Here is a 15,337-nt window from a genome sequence, read left to right as displayed (position 1 = left end):
ATTCTTTTGGAAAGACTCCCATGTAGTGGGATAATCAGCACTCTTGTGGACCATAGTCCACTATAAAGATGCTCGATCAACTAAGTGGTTAGTGACACATTTAATTTTGTCTTTCTCAGCATATGTTTCTTCATGGAAGTAATCGTCAAATTGACTGATAAAAGAAAGTACAGTCTTTCCATCTCGTGATCCATTGAAAGTACAAAATTTGAAGTTTCTTTTACTTATCTTTGTTTCTTTGCGGATGGATTGAGCTTCAAGTGTCACATTGATGGTACGTCATATAAGATCTTCGGGTTGCGGTCCATCTTGGTCGGTGGTAGATCGTTGCAGATCGGCCAATTGAACTTGCAAAGTTTGTCAGGCTCTTCGTTCTTCTTCGAGCTGCATCATAATCAAATCCAACTTTTGCTCCATCATTGGTTCGGGTAAACCATCTTCAGCCATTAAATCGTCCATGTTTTGTTCAGTCATCCTGCAAAATCCAAAATGCCTCACACTCTCGAAATCTTATTAGCGGGATGAGCGTAGCTCAAAGGCGGGTGTACAAGGCTTGTATATTTTGTTTGGCTTTTGTAGTCTTTGTCCTTTGCGATTGCGGTATTTGTTCTCACAACTGTCTTTGTAGAAACTGCGTGTAATCTTCGTATGACCTGCATATGACCTTCTGTTCTTGCTGAAACTGGTTCAGCAAGTCTGCAAGTATGAACAAGGTCTACCAGAGAGCAATAGACTAGTTCGTAAGCTTCTGCGTGTGAACTGCCCCTTTGATAGTTGTTGAGTAAGTCTTTTATGACTTCTGTGATTTGCAGAATTTAGTAGACTTGTAGAACTTAGAAGATTTAGGAGCTTTAGGCTTCTTGATCCAACGTGGATTTTTAGGACATGAATATGTCCTCGGCCGTTTTGATGCCACCCAGATGATGCCGTTGCCGCCGTTCGTCAGATTCCGTGGATTGAAGCTTTTTAAAGCTTCTTATTAAGCTTACTATTAAGCTTATTAATCTTTAAGATAAAGCTTTTAAGCTTTTTGGCTATGGAGCTTACTGTATACAGATGACTTCAAGAAGGAGCTATCCACGTGGTCCTCCACCTCCACAGGCTGGTCCTTCACGATCAGAGAGTGCAGAAGGGGGTTCTTGACCGCTAGGAACACACTGATATCGACCGTTCGCGACGAAACTGACTGTAGAGCTCGATCGTTCTAGGAGCTCCGCCTTCGCGCAAGATGGTAAGCGATTGAAAGGTCTCGATCTCAGCTTCGCTTTGATACCATTGGTGCACAGATCGGATGCTGTATGCGCATGTAGTGAGCGTCAAAATGTCCCTAAGAACAAAAGAACTCTACTCTTTGCACACAAATCAATGTAGAAAGCTTACACGACATGAACAAGAGACCAATTGGGTGCAATCTCCCCCCATGCCTTGTGTGAGTGCTCCATAAAGCATGTATTTCATATATTAATCATCTTCAAGCTCAAATAATAGCCCAAATTACAAAATAGCATGCTTTAGCTTTTGAGTTTGCTTTTGTGCCAAATAGAATTAAAGCTAATGGGCGCCCAAGAAGTCACGCATACCCAAATACAATGTCCAAAAAAAATATCTAAATTGTGCGCCCATGCGCATACAAAAATAATAAATAAATATCAAGCGCTTTGATAAATAAGCGCGACAAAATATAGGCGCCATGCCTAAGATACGCGCCCATCAAAATATTGACGATAACTTGAATACACGCTATCCTCCAATGCTTTCCACTGCCACCGCTGCTATCTCTACATATCAACTGAAGCATTCACAATTGTTAGTAAAATAATACAATTAAACTGACAAAAGTAAATACCTAACAGTCTTCAGCTACATAAATAAATTGGTTAGAAATCAATCCTAGCCTTAATTTATCACTAGTGCGCACTCTAAACTCATAAACGTTTATTAATTTAAATATGTATTTTGCGGAATTACCCGCTATGGAATCACCCATGTACACATAAAATTAACAAAATGCCCGAAAAGGATAGGCGTCTCCATCGACTTCTCGCACAAAGAATCCACTTTGTGTATGAGCCCCGGTAATAAAATCTTACGGAATCCACCGCGAAACCTCACGGAATCCACCGTGGCACGGAATCCACCGTGGAATATGCCTCCTGGCATCACTATTGGCTACATGTGTTCTTCAACAGATAACAGAGCCCTGTTTTGGCAGTCATCGTCGATGACAAATTCCAACTGTGCCAACAAGGCCAAAATCTTCATGCAGATCAAAGCAAGCCAGACTCTCTCCAAATCACCGAGCACCAACACCCCACCATCTCTCATTGCAGTGCCGCCTTTTTGACAAGTGGTCATCTACCCGCCTTCTTCACTTGACACCAATCCCAACTACCCTGCTGCTCCCCACCCCAGTGCCATGGGACTGGCACTCCGCTAGGAGGGGGGTAATGTTTACCGCAGCACAGAAGAATGAAAAATGGAGCAGAAGTGCGGGAGAAATGGAAGAAGGAGATAACCAAGAAAGCGCACTTGGACGGAGGGCAGACTCTGAAAATCTGAACGACGGTGTCGCCTCGAGAAAAGAAAAGAGTAAAAGCACGCCATTAAATATGAAGGTGTTTCCGAATCCTTGTAAAAAGAGCGCCGGGCTGTGCCAATTGTATGAATTAGTGGGAATGGGATAAGTTAGAATGGTGGGAAATAGGAAAAGAGGGCCTAGGCTAATGGCTGGCCATGTAAAAAATGGGGATGACTGCCCAAAAAGTAGGGCATGTATATAAAGTGCAAAAGTGAATGAGAAGCTCATTATTGGGTGTGGCTAAAGCTTCTTCTTCCTCTTCTCTTGCTTCTTACCTTCTTGCTTGTGCTTGAGCGAGGGATTGAGGGAGTGTGAGGGAGTGAGGGAGTGAGTGTGTGTAAGTGAGGGATCATGGAGAAGAAGCTCCCCATCTTCTCTCTTCATCGTCGTCCCTTCTCTCCTCTTGTCTTGCACGGCTATGGAGGATGGAGCTTGACGGAGAGGGATTGAGGTTGCTTGAGCTTGCTACAAGGATCGTGGAGCTACCGGAGTGAGAGAGAGAGAGAGGAGGGGACTCGATTGAGCATCAAGGTAAGCTCACTACACCCACAAGGTAGGCATTGCGCGTCGGCTATGTAAGAGGTAGCCATGGCCACTCGGCTTGAAATGCTTGATCAATAAGCGGTCCGTAGATCTCGGGGTAGAGCTCCGTAGCTCCCCTACACAAAGGAAAGAAGAAAGTGTTGGATGGTAATGATGCATCTACTAGTGATTTCGGACTTAATGGAGATTCTAGTGGTTTAGAGAGTTTAGATGATGAGCTTGGTATTCCTTCAATCAGGACACCAGGTGTGCAAAGAGCACATAGTAATGTAAAGGCTCCACTGAGTGATCCAGTGGTACACATGTCTAACAAGGTCAGATACCCTATTAAAAGATTTGGTTTTGAAGGTTATGCAGCTCACCATTATGCTTATATGGTGAAGGTAGTTGAGGATGTTGAGCCCACTTGTTTTGAGGATGCTATTGGTCATGCTCATTGGGATGTAGCAATGGATGAGGAGATGGCTACATTAGAAGTCAATGAGGCTCGGGATTTGATACCCTTGCTTAAGGGTAAGAAAGCTATTGGCTGTAAGTGGGTTTACAAAGTCAAGAATAATGCAGATGGTTTCGTTAGTAGGTATAAGGCTAGGCTAGTTGCAAAAGGCTATGCTCAAACATATGGCATAGATTATAAAGAGACATTCAATCCAGTTGCTAGGATGGCAACTATTAGATGCATGATTTCCTTGGAAGTAACCAAAGGTTGGAGTTTGCAGCAAATGGATGTTAAGAATGCCTTCTTGCATGGTGAATTGCAGGAAGAAGTGTATATGGAGTAGCTAAGAGGTTATGAGGATTTAGAGTATCCCACATATGTGTGCAGGTTAAAGAATGCACTCTATGGACTGAAGCAAGCACCCAGAGCATGGTCTAACAAGATTAGAGAGTATCTTATCAATATTGGCTTTTGTATTTCCGATGTTGGTGATCACTCACTTTATGTGAGAAGGGGAGATGTAGGTTTGGTCATCATAGTCATTTGTGTGGATGACTTGATTATTATAGGTGACAGTGACAATGGGATTGTTGAAGTTAAGGACTTCCTGAAGAAGAAGTTTGAGTTGAAGGATTTGGGTGAGTTGAGATACTTTCTTGGTATTGAGGTGATCAGATGTGATGATAGTATATGGCTATCCCAAAGGCAGTATGGCTTGGATATGTTATCCAAGTATGGTACGATAGTATATAAGCCTCTTTCAGTACCATTGGAGCAAAATGTGAAGTTAAGTGTTGACGTTGGGGATGGGATAGAAGACCCTACTATGTTGAGGAGGAGGATAGTAGTAGGGAGTTTGATTTACATGACTATCACAAGGCCATACTTGAGCTATGATGTTGGCCTTGTTAGTCAGTTTATGCAGATGCCTAGAAAACCTCATTTAGATGCAATTAGAAGACTTATATTGAGGTATGTGAAGCCCACTTTACATTATGGACTTTTTTATGAGGTAGATAAGGATGTACAGGTCTTTTAGATACATAGATGCAAATTGGGCTAGTAGCATGTTAGACATAAGATCTATTGGTGGATTCATGTTTTCCCTTGGTAGTGCAACAGTTACATGGAACAGCACAAAAAGCAACCTACAATTGCTTTATCGAGTACAGAGGTTGACTATAGAGGCGTTGCTATGGTAGCATGTGAGGTGGTATGGCTACAAAAGTTATTAGGTGATTTGGATGTGCAGCGAGATGGCCCAATTGTCATTCATTGTGACAACATGAGTAGCATACATCTAGCTTCTAGGAATCCAATGTTCCATGCTAGGACAAAACACATTGAGGTGCACTACCACTTTATGAGAGAGAAGGTACTTGCAGGAGAGATTGACTTGGTAAATGTCAACACACAGGATCAGATAGCTGACATTTTCACAAAGGTATTGGGAGTAGAGAAGCTTTGAAAGTTTTGAAGCTTACTTGGAGTTGCAGAGATAGAGTTGAGCTTGAGGGGGAGTGTTGAGATGGCAAGCTCAACATGGGCAGACATTGATGATGGACCGCCTAGCTAGATGGGTCCTCATGTCTACACTTAGCATGTTGGTGGTCATTATGATACTCACATGGCTATTGATTTATCACTTAATATATTTAGTTGTTACACCTGCCTACAACTGGCAAAGATATAGCACCAGTCAATTAGTGTAGTCTATTATGCACTGTTTGACTTAGTAGTAGGCCACTTTCCTTTATGTTGTATCTTATCTATACTTTGTGTACATTGTATAGTGTGTGGAAGAGGAAGAAGAAATTAGCAAGAAGACGTTTTGGTCTCCATCTCTCTTCTTGTGTTCTTGAGTGAGCTTCCTCTTGTGTATACAATGTGTGTTTGGCACAATAGCTCAAGCAAGTCCCCCCACCATGTGATTCTTGACATAAAGTAAGCACCCAAGGCAGCATGGCATGATAAGATTATAGAATACCTTGTCAGCATTGGATTTCATGGAGCACATGCTGATCATCACTCTATGTATGTGAGAGTGATGAAGATATTGTGGTGATTACTATATATATGGATGATTTGATCATTGTGGGTGATAATGAGATAGAGATTGACAATGTGAACAAGATTGAATTTGAGATGAAGGATTTGGGAGAGCTATGCTAGTTTCTCGGCATAAAGATAACTAGGACTCTAAAGGGTATATGGTTGTCACAGAGAAAATATGAGTTGGATATGTTAAAGAAATATGGTATGGTTGATTGCAAGCCTATTTCTATACCTTTTCGATGTTAATGCTAAGCTTGATATACATGAGGGTGAATTTATTGAGGATGTCATTATGTATCAAAAGATTGTGCGTAGCCTTATCTATTTGATGATCACTAGGCCATAGATATAAACTACACAATTGGATGATCACTAGGCCATAGATATAAACTACACAACTGGTTTTGAAAGTCAATTTATGCAGCTTCCATGAAAGCCACATTTGGATGTAGTGCAATGTACATTATGTTGTTTTTAGCCCACATTGGATTATGCCTTATTCTATAGTATAGGCATATCATTGGACTTACATGGTTACATAGATGCAAATTGGGATGGTAGCATTTTAGATAGAAACTCTAATGGTGGTTTTATGTTTTTCTTTGGTAGTGCTAGTGTTACTTAAAGTAGCAAGAAATAGTGGATTGTTGCCTTGTTTAGTATAGGGGCATTGCCGTTACAACATGTGAGGTAGCTTGGTTACACAAACTACTTAGTGATTTGGGGATGTAGATGGATAAGAAAGTTATTTTCTATTGTGATAACCTTAGTAGAATTCAATTGGCTAGGAACATAGTGTATCGTGCAAGAAACAAACATATAGAGGTTAATTATCATTTTATTTGATAGTGGATATTGGTAGATATAACATTGACTCGGTTTATTTTAGCATAGAGGATCAAGTTGTTGACATTTTGACTAAGAACTTGGGAGTTTAGAAGCTTCAACGCTTTAGGACTATGCTTGGAGTTCACAAGCTCATGTAAGCTCAAGAGGGAGTGTTGAGATGTGGTAGGATATTATTCTTTGGAATGTTAGGTGACCGACATGAGGATATGCTAATGATTCTAAGCTCAACTACACATGCGTAATCCATCCTTGGTTATGGCACATTCATTGTGCCACCTCATCTTTCCTTAGTGGGTTCACACGTAATGAGTGCATGTATATATGTTGTGGCACTTTCATATTAGTCTTTTATCATGTTGAAGACTTTGTTCTTTTGTGTGAAAAAAGAAGAAAGAAAAAGAAGAAGATTTCAACCCTATCTCTCTGTGTACTCAAGTCTAGAGTGGTTTTGTATATGTATTCTTAGTCTCTTCAACTCTCTTTCCTTGCATCTGTTTTCAATATTCAAAGTATTGGCTGCTTGATTTCGGAGCTACCTTTCATGTTATGCTACATGAAGTACTTTGTTATGTTCATTGATGATCATTTTCATAACTTCTTAACATATCCTATTAAGCAAGAAAAACAAATACCTTATCTACCTTTAAGTGTTGGCTTACTCTTGTTGAGAACTAGTTTGGGTATATGCTGAAATGCCTAAGGTTTGAAAATGGAAGTGAGTATGTTTCTAAAGCATTTGTGTAGTTTTGTAATGAGAGAGGTATTAAGTATTAGTCAACCACCTCGTACATCCACTCTAGAATAGTATTGCAGAGTGCATGAACATGGCCATTCAAGAGAGGTATTAAGTATTAGTCAACCACCTCGTATATCCCACCCTAGAATAGTATTGCAAAGTGCATGAACATGGCAATTCAAGAAAGAGTCCTTAGTATGCTTACACAACATTTTTCAACTAAGGCAATTACTACTATGGTGCATTTGATAAATAGATCCCCATGTACTACTATTAATTGTCAGGTTGCAAAGGAGGTATGGTCTAGAAAACCTCCCTCATGTGCGAATCTTAGAGTCTTTGGATTTTAGACTTTCGACCATGTACCCAAGGGAAAATGTAATAAGCTGGATCCTAAGTCTATGATATACATCTTTCTTGGTTATGGGGGTGCATGTGAGATGGGTTATCACCTATGGGATCTGTATGCTTGGAAGGTTATTTACAGCCATAATGTTGTTTTCCATGAGAAGAAGATGTGTAAGCAGCTTGAGGAGGTAGTTGAGGTACGTAAGGTGATCTCTCAAGAGGAGCCTCATGTTACCCTATAGCTAGTTAGATAACATGCACCTGATGTTCAAGTTACCCATGATCGTGATATTGATAGGATATACAAGTTGCATAGCCCATTTTGAGACACGGTCTACTAGAGATAGATAGATTCCTATGAGTCCCTTACTTATGAGGAGGCCATGCACAGAGGTGATAGTCACTATTGTTAGAGGGCCATCCAGTCTAAATTTGATTCACTGTAAAAAAATCATACATGGGATTTGGTTCCTTTCCTCAATGAAAAATATGCATTGCCATGCTGAGAGAGGGAGTGTGAGAGTGTGAGGGAGTGAGTGTGTGGGAGTGAGGGATGAAGAGGGTGAAGCTCTTCACCATCTCCTCCTCTCTTCTTCTCTCCTCTTCTCTTCTCTTTTCTCAGGTGCGCGGCTATAGTGGATGGAGCTTGGCGTGTGCGAGAGAGGAGGCAACTCATTTTGGCATCAAGGTAAGCTCACTACACTCGTAGGATCAATGTCGTGTTGGCTAGGTGAGAGATAGCCATTAGAGCTCGCTTGAAACGCTTGAAACAATAAGCGGTCCGTGGGTCTTGGCGATTGAGCGTGAGCTCCCTCTACATTTTGGTTTCATTGCCAGACCAATGGATTCAAGCTTGAGCACTTGCCGCCTCATATCGAGCATCGAAGTAAGGGATTCATCCCTAAACCGGAGCTTGAGATAGGTAGGAAGTTGGGTTTGAGTGATCGGTTTCTGGGCCGAGTCCCAGAATCGGCCCTTGGCCCTTTGTCTTTCGATCGACTCAGCCCAAAACCCTACTCGGCCCCACTTACAAACTCGGCCCTCGGCCCCATTCGAGCGACCCAATTCGGCCCTCGGACAAACCTGATTTGGCCCTCGGCCCGTGTACCTCGGCCTGTCCGAGTCCACCCTGTCCGAGTCGTCCATTCGACCCTCGGCCTGTCCAAGTCATCCACTCGGCCCCTGCAATTCGGACAAGTTGGACTGAGTGTGGACTTTTCCAAAATTTCCAGAAATTTTACCAGACCCAGCTAGAGCTTAGCTGCACAACCTGTCGCGAGTCCTCTTGACGCTCAGAACTCGATTCTGGCGCAAGGAATAGGCAAAATCGTAAGGCGCAGCTGCTTAGCAGCTTGCATAGGCTATCCCGAGACCTAGAGCCCTAAAGACAACTCGCTGAGCCATAAACCCTGACCAGACCAAGAACAAGAGCAAGGCAACGTAGCAGGAAAACCCGAAACCCTGTCAAGATGGCCAGAGACGATCGACAAGCCTATTAGGCCCGAAACGAAGCGAGAGTGCGTAAGACGCTTATATATTGTTTGCCGCACTCACCTTGAATTTCTGCACTTGAAGTACACTTAAGGAAAATTGAAAGCCTGATTGAGCACAAGTACACGGGAAGGAACACACATATTGAGAGGAGATAAATTGAGGATTGTATTTAAAAAGTCAAGGAACTCACTCAGATAAACAACTCAAGGAACCCGCCAATCGGAGAAGACCCAAAGACATAGACAGACTATCAACACATAGAGTAGGACTAAGCAAGCGGTGCCAAAGAGGTGGATTTGACAAACTTACTCAACCAGATCGATAGCTTGGTGGAGCACAAGAACATGACGATGGCAGAAGAAAACCTAGACCACAGGCTGAATGAGGAACTCGACTTAGGAGTCTTCCCAGAGGTGATTCAGCAGCAGCTGGTTAGTAGCTACGATGCACATGCTCGGTATGAGCACCACGGTAGGATAGTAGATGCCGAAGGAGAGGAAGCTAGCCCACAAGGCACTGCAAAGCATAGTAGAGTACAACAGAGACCGGCAAGCTAGGAGCCAAAGGAAAAGCACAAAATTACACGAGGTACAACAGGTGCTGAACCTAGCCGGTAGAAAACAAACTGATCATGAGAGAGGCTTGGAAGGAGACTTAACGCTGAGTGAGCTTCTCATGAAGCGACTGCTAGACAACACAACAGCAGAGCAAAGTGCCGCAGCACTAGCGACATCACTGCTAGCAGGATTAGGAGCAAACCAAGAGCGACACGAAAGAACGATGCTAGAACGATTGCCAAGTTCTTGTGGGAGCAGGTAATTTCACGATTCGGTTGCCCCATCGAACTAGTCAGTGACCAGGGCACACACTTCATCAATGAAGTGATAGCGCATCTTCTATCCACCTTTCTAATTATCCATCAAAAATCCTCTCCATGCTACCCTCAAGCAAATGGCCAGGCGGAATCCACGAATAAGATTCTTGTAAACGTCATGACCAAAGTAGTCTCTACTTCGCGCAGTGAGACTGGGATAACAAGTTGATGTGGCAGCCTTGTGGGCTTACCATACAGCTTATCAAATGACTGTTGGCAAGATTTCCTTTAGGTTGACCTACAGAAATGAAGCAATTCTCCCTGTAGAGCTCTTCATTCCTAGCATGAGAATAGCACTTCAGGAACAATGGGAAGGAAAGGAGGCATGGACGCAACGCCTGGTTGAGCTCGAATGCCTCTTGGAAACTCGTCTTCTAGCCACTTACGCACTCATATGTGAGAAGGCACGATGCAAGAGCTGGTTTGACAAGCACATCAAGCAGCGCGATTTTGAACAGGGAGACTTAGTACTCCTATACTAAGTTAAGAGGCATAAGCAAAAAATGAAGTTTAGAGGTCTTGGACCTTTCAAAGTTCGTGCAATCAGCCAAATTGGCAACGTTGAGCTCGAGACTCTAGACAGCGAGGGCATAGGCTTCTTCAACGGCAGTCATGTCAAGAAGTACTACCCTCCCACGCATCCTCTGCATGAGTTACCAATGTTAGAACCCCCTGTCAAAGTATGAGTAGCCACGATCACTGAAATGGATGATGAGAATGCGGAAACCAAAGAACCTGCATACCTACACATCACAGTCACTGCCAAGCGAACATGCGCTTTCAATGCCTTGATCGACGAGGGAGCAGACTTCAATATCTTAACTCACGATCATTGGACCCAATTGGGCAAACCACCACTACAGCCCACCAATGCCAAATTAAGCCCATATAGGGGCCGCTCATATGCACTTCTTGGCAAGTGCAAGGGCGCCGTTTCTATTAAGTCTGAGACTGTACCAATGATCTTCTACATGTTGCCAAATGCTAAAGTCTCAGGCACGGAATTGCTGCTAGGGCGAACCTTCAAGAAGCAAACTCACTGCAATGTTGATTATGAATCGCAGTGTATCCACCTCACCATAGGCAACGTTCGCATTGTTACAGCCTTCAACAAGGGCTGCAGGGCCTCATCAAAGTCCACAAGACCACCGATAGAAATGTTAGCAGCCAAGTCTAAGGAGGGGGGTAGTGCTGGGCCACCACCCATCGAATCTCTAGAATCGTCGCTCATAGCAACAAAGGCTAAGGTCCAATAGCCTAGGCTTCAATGGAGGCCCAAGCAACTGCAACCGCTGCCTAGGAGTCGACGCTCACATCCTCATAACACCAGAAACTTTAAACCTAGGAGGCTAAGGTACAGTTACAGAAATCGACGCATGATCAAGTCAAGAGGGGTCCCTAAAGCCCTCTTACATGTGCAAGGCTACTATGAGGGAAATGCTTGGATATGAATCCCTAAGGCCCGCACGGCCGGAGGCACTACTCGCATGCCACCCTCAAATTTGATCACACCAAGCCCCATAAAACCTCAAAGCCAGAAGTCGCAATGCTTTCAAGACCCATATCCATCAAGCTCATCCGCACGTATGCCCAAGAAAGTCGAACAAGCCTATCGGCCCAAATGACAAACATTGTCACATGAATCAACACCCGATAGAGTTGCTCAGACTTCTCTCATCCATACCAAAGGCAGTAGTCTGTCAGACGTCATTGCTACTATCCCAAACCTAATTCAAGAGGTCCAACCGCAATCTCAAGAACACCCGCAATCGCAACTATTTGTTGTCAAAGGCTCTAGTTCTATCAAACCCCAACCACCAACAAGCCTTCGACCCCCTGATGAGCGAAAATGATTCTTAACACTGGCCATCTAGTTGAGGACACAGAGGAGGATGTGGTTGATTGCACTAGATGACTCGATGCCACTTTCATGTCCTTAGCTTTGAGCTATGATCGCTTGGATTTAGGCCTATTGCAAGAACCCTTTGCAAATGAAGTTCGAACGATGCCTTGTTCTTGGGAGATGTTTGAATTTGCATTTGCACAAGCCTCTAACTCCGCTGCTAAATTACTCACCATTGAGATATACAAAGAGCAGGCCATCAAACATCGCCTCATCACGTCCTATGAAAAGCGAACCACTTCTGCCATTACTGACCAAGAAATTGCAAAATTATCAAAACTTGCTGATACTGAATCCCCATTCTTAAGGCACTGGTACACTCTTCAATTGCAATGGGAAGTTGAAGGATGCCAAATAATTACCAACACACTGAGCAGCTCCGCGCAATCAAAATAGCGGAGTACGACCCCACTTACATCGTGCCAACCTCGTATAGAGTGTTAACCACTCTTCGTGGCCAACCCATGGAAGAGCACATCAAAGGACACCCCTACCTTGTTCCCCTACTAATTGAGGAAGAGTTACATATTGCTAGCCATGTCGATTCCGGTGACTTCCTAACAGATGTTCTCACATACATCACACATGTAGGCATTTGACCCTTTGATCTAGACCACGAAGCTCAGTTAGAGTATAATCCCAATTTCTATACTTGGCTCCTATGCAGGTAAATCCTAGACCACATTGCAGAATGCCCTTGACCTCCTAACTTTCAATCCTAGGAAGGATTCTTCTCAAGCTGGAAGGGGAGGGGGATAAAATGAATCAAACCAAAACCAAGGAAAATCAAGCAAACGCATAAACACGTAAAAAACAAGTGAGATAGGGAAAATGGCATGAGAACTTTGAAATAAAGGAAAAAAAAGTCAAATCTAAAGGGAAGAATCTACATTGGACTTTAATGCTTTCATTCAATAAACACATAGAGTCTTTCTTTTCCAGCAAATTATTATTTTGAAAGCACTAATGAAAACTTGGGTTCATGACAGGAATGAAAGATGGAATCAAATCAAAACCAAGGAAAATCAAGAAAATGCATAAACGCGTAAAAAACGAGTGAGGAACGAAAGATGTCGCAGCAAGATCGTGCCCATCAACTCCCGTTCACGGAGGAGAAAAGGATGCAATATCACATTACCCTAGAAAACTGTGCCTACAACCAGCTCAAATTTCGAACCATCCATAACATAGAGGGTGTGGTGGCCAAGGAGGAAACAACCAAGAGAGTTGTCGAGCAGTGCAACCTCACAAAGTACCTTGAGAAGTTTACACAAGAGCCTGACCACACAAAGCGTGTGGAGTTTCTCAGGACGTATAACCCAGACCAGGAGTGCGGCACCGTGACAGTGGGAAGGGGAGAAAAGGCTAAGCAGGTGCACGTACACTTAAACCCAGCCTTGGTGGAGAAGGCATTGGGGTTGGAGCTGAAGGTAGAGAAAAAGCATAAGAGAGATGTTTATGCCATGCTTAAGATGAAGAGGGAAGAAGTGCTAACCAATGACGACATCAGCATCTAGGACATTCCTGATGCGAAAGCCCGTTTACAAGCAAAGCTAGTGCATGCGCTCTTCTCTAGCCAGCGCTACAACTCCTTGATGCATCGAATCAGCATGCTTGTGCTGGAGAATGTGGCAGCTCGCACCTTGGACGAAGTCGACTGGAATGACTATGTACGTAAGACCATTGACTAGGTGGAAAAAGCGCTAGCTTTGGGCAGTAAACTAGCAGGTGGGGATTCCCCAGCATCCAAGACCATAGAAAGAAGGCCTCATCCATAGCCTCATTCATTGGCTACGGAAGCATTTTGACTACCCTCATTCAGGAGGCGATAAAACAGGCTCAGGATGCAGAGGAAGGAGAAGGAGAAACACCTAAGAGATCACCCCCTCACTAGGAAAAAGAGGTATCCAGTGCAGAACTGAGAGTGAAGAAGAAGGGGAAGAATAGAAGGAACAGATGAGCAAGAAGATAGCAAAGAAACCTGTTAAAAAGGCGACACAAAAGAATAAGTAGGACGAAGGCTAGAACAAAGAGAAAGAGGATTTAAAGAGGGCAAAGAGGAAATCCCTCAAGGAGGCCCAAGAGAGAGAGAAGAAGAAAAAACAAGAAGCAGATAGATTGAAAGAAGAGTCTAGGAAAACAGAGAAAGAGAGGGAGAGAAGAGCTGTTGAAGAAGAGGAGGAGCTAAGAAGGAAGGAGGAGGAAGACTTGGCCGAAGCTACATGCCGGTCAATCGAACATCAGGGCAAGGCAGATGACCTAGGGGCTATGAGCCCGCCTAGAGAGGAGGGGCTCGGTTCCAACACACAGGTGCCAGAAATTGTACCGCCAACCGTCACTGAGGGCAAAGGCAAGGCTCCCATCCACCCTATTCCGACCCTCCTGGTGCCTTCCACCGAAGCAACAACCCTTACCCCGAGCATCCCCACCAGTGCAGATGTCTCAAACTTTGTAGCGTGGATGCAGTACTTTATTAACAAAGAGCTGGCCCAAGGGAAGAGCACCGAGACCACAGCCATAAGGCAGAAAAGGCCGGGTACGGATGAAGGCAAGATCCGAAGTGCTAGAAAGTGGAGGCCTCGACCACTCCCATCCACACAACAATGACACCACCAGCTAATTACGATGAGTACATCGTCGAGCTGCTCTCTCAATTGGAGAAGGTTAAGGAGGAAAGGAAGATAGTTGTGGCTGAGTTGGCGGCAGAAAAAGAGTCGGTGGTTGCATTTTAGCTCGAAAAGATCCGAGTAATAGCCATGCAGCAAAGGGAGATCTCTGATCTCAAACAGGAGCTAAAGGCTAAGGATGACATGGAAGAGGGCTGGAGGCAGCAACTGGAGGATGAAACACAGCAACTCGTGAAGATGCAAAGAGAATACAAGCTCCTGATCATGCAACATGAAGAGTTGACTGCAAAAACCGATCAAATCAAAAAGCTTATGGCTGAGTTTACCGCCAGGGATGAGGAAAGAAAGTAAGAGTTAGAGCAGTAGCAGAAAGAGATCGAAACCATGACCGCCGACAAGCTGGACCAAGGAAAGAAAGAGTAGAAAACCATGAGCAAAGAGCTAAAGGACCAAGAGCAGAAACTCGTGTCCCTGGTCCAGAGAGGCAGGGTGAGAGCATGGAAGAGATGAAGAAGAGAGCCGAGGAATGGACAGGGCAAAATGAAAGAAGGGTGAAGACACTGGCATGGCACCTGGCTTTGGTAGAGAAAGAGAAGATCCTTGTAGAGAGCAAAGCAGAAGCCACCTAGGTAGCCTTTAATACCCAGCAAAAGGCCTTCCTAGATACATTGCTGGACACTACCCGCCCAGAATAAGGAGAGTCATTGGAGGTGGTTAAAAAGAAACTCAGTATCGTACGCAGAGCTCTGCACGCAAGGCTGTAGATGCCACCCCAACCTGTGGAGGTTAAGTTGAGCCTGATGATTGACAAAAGTACCTATTACTGGTCGCCTAACCCCCTAGGAAATTGATGCAATAGGGTTTAAAGAGGGAACACAACAATGAGACCGA

Source organism: Lygodium microphyllum, chromosome 30, assembly GCF_053477565.2.
Source record: "Lygodium microphyllum isolate KBCC chromosome 30, Lygodium_microphyllum_v1.1.10, whole genome shotgun sequence".
NCBI classification, from domain to species: Eukaryota; Viridiplantae; Streptophyta; class Polypodiopsida; order Schizaeales; family Lygodiaceae; genus Lygodium; species Lygodium microphyllum.
Note: the sequence above shows the minus strand (reverse complement) of the source record.